The sequence below is a fragment of the Corvus brachyrhynchos genome, unplaced genomic scaffold, assembly GCF_000691975.1.
Source record: "Corvus brachyrhynchos isolate BGI_N302 unplaced genomic scaffold, ASM69197v1 scaffold30, whole genome shotgun sequence".
Classification (NCBI taxonomy): domain Eukaryota; kingdom Metazoa; phylum Chordata; class Aves; order Passeriformes; family Corvidae; genus Corvus; species Corvus brachyrhynchos.
In genome coordinates, this window is record NW_008235742.1 from 139,305 (window position 1) to 141,234 (window position 1,930).

At 62.1% G+C, this 1,930-nt stretch overlaps 2 non-coding genes across 2 annotated transcripts; both read left to right on the forward strand.

Moving 5' to 3' along the window:
• The first annotated feature begins 1,330 nt into the window (after positions 1-1,330).
• Positions 1,331-1,404, forward strand: TRNAN-GUU. The gene has a single exon. It is a non-coding gene; the product is annotated as a tRNA-Asn (tRNA).
• A 287-nt stretch (positions 1,405-1,691) lies between these two features.
• Positions 1,692-1,765, forward strand: TRNAN-GUU. The gene has a single exon. It is a non-coding gene; the product is annotated as a tRNA-Asn (tRNA).
• Positions 1,766-1,930: the final 165 nt, after the last annotated feature.

The following is a 1,930-nucleotide window of genomic DNA, read 5'->3' on the forward strand; positions in this document are numbered from 1 at the left end:
AAAAGGGGAAATTGGAAGGGGGGGGTGAGAAAAAAAGTATGAAAAAAATAGAGGGAAATGAGAGAAAGAAAAGGAAAATGGTAAATGAGAGGGGGGGAAAGGGAGGGGAAAAAGAAAGGGAAGAAAAATAGAGGGAAATTAGAGAAAAGGAGAAATGGGGAAGGAGGTGGGGAAAGGAAGGGGGGAGGAAAAAAAAGAAGGAAAAATGAGAGAAATTAAAGAAAGGGGAAAATGGGCAATGTCCCGGTGCTGGTTCCGGTGGGTCCGGTGCTGGTGTCCGGTGTCCCTGTGCTTGTGGCCGGTGTCCGCTGTCCTGTTCCCGGTGTCCGTCTCGGTGTCCCGGTGGTGGTGTCCCGTTTCTGGTGTCCCGGTGCCGGTGTCCCGTTCCCGATATCCCGGTGCCAGTGTCCCATTCTCGGTGTCCCGTTCCCGGTGCCTGTCCCCGTATCCCGTTCCCGGTGTCCTGATTCCTGGTTTCCCATTCCCGGTGCCCCTTTTCCGGTGTCCCATTCCCAGTGTCCCATTCCCATTCCCAGTGTCCTGTTCCCGGTGCCTGTCCCCGTATCCTGTCCCCATCCCCGGTGTCCCGTTCCCGGTGTCCCGTTCCTGTTTCCTGTGTCCCATTCCCGGTATCCCGTTCCCGTTCTCGGCGTCCTGTTCCCGTTGCCGGCATCCCGTTGCCGGTCCCGGTATCCCATTCCCGGTGTCCCATTCCCGTTCCTGGTGTCCCGTTCCTATTCCCGGTGTCTCGTTCCCGGTGTCCCATTCCCATTCCCGATGTCCCTTTCCCATTCCCATTCCCGGTGTCCCGTTCCCATTCCCGGGCTCCCATTCCCGGTGTCCCATTCCCGGTGTCCCATTCCCGGCGTCCCGTTCCCGGTGTCCCATTCCCTGTGTCCCGTTCCCATTCCCGGTGTCCCGTTCCCGTTCCCATTCCAGGTGTCCCGTTCCCATTCCCGGTATCCCATTCCCTGTGTCCCGTTCCCATTCCCGGTGTCCCGTTCCCGTTGTCCCATTCCCGGTGTCCCGTTCCCATTCCCGGTGTCTCATTCCCGTTCCCGTTGTCCCGTTCCCTGTGTCCCGTTCCCATTCCCTGTGTCCCGTTCCCATTCCCGGTGTCCCATTCCCGGTGTCCCGTTCCCATTCCCGGTGTCCCGTTCCCATTCCCGGCATCCCATTCCCGGTGTCCCGTTCCCATTCCCGGTGTCCCATTCCCGTTGTCCCATTCCCGGTGTCCCGTTCCCGTTCCCGGTGTCCCATTCCCGGTGTCCCATTCCCGTTCCCGGTGCTCCGGGCTGACTGCGGCGGGCGGGGCGGCGCTGCCAGCGCGGTCTCTGTGGCGCAATCGGTTAGCGCGTTCGGCTGTTAACCGAAAGGTTGGTGGTTCGAGCCCACCCAGGGACGGAGCCGTTCTTTTGCCTCCGCCGCTCCATTTTTCCCTCTCTCTTTTCCCAGCGCCAGCCCAGGATGCACAGAGCCGCACACGGAGAAAATTCCAGGGCCAGGATCTGCTCCCGGTGCTCCCCGTGGGCTCACGGCTCCTCCTGAGGCGGAAAAGCCGCTCCCGCTGTGCCCAAACCATCCCTGCCCAGCCCGTGCTCCCCGCCGTGGCCCCACAACCACGAGGACTCCCATTCCCGTTCCCGGTGCTCCGGGCTGACTGCGGCGGGCGGGGCGGCGCTGCCAGCGCGGTCTCTGTGGCGCAATCGGTTAGCGCGTTCGGCTGTTAACCGAAAGGTTGGTGGTTCGAGCCCACCCAGGGACGGAGCCGTTCTTTTGCCTCCGCCGCTCCATTTTTCCCTCTCTCTTTTCCCAGCGCCAGCCCAGGATGCACAGAGCCGCACACGGAGAAAATTCCAGGGCCAGGATCTGCTCCCGGTGCTCCCCGTGGGCTCTCAGCTCCCCCCCCGGCGGCACAGACCCCGCCACT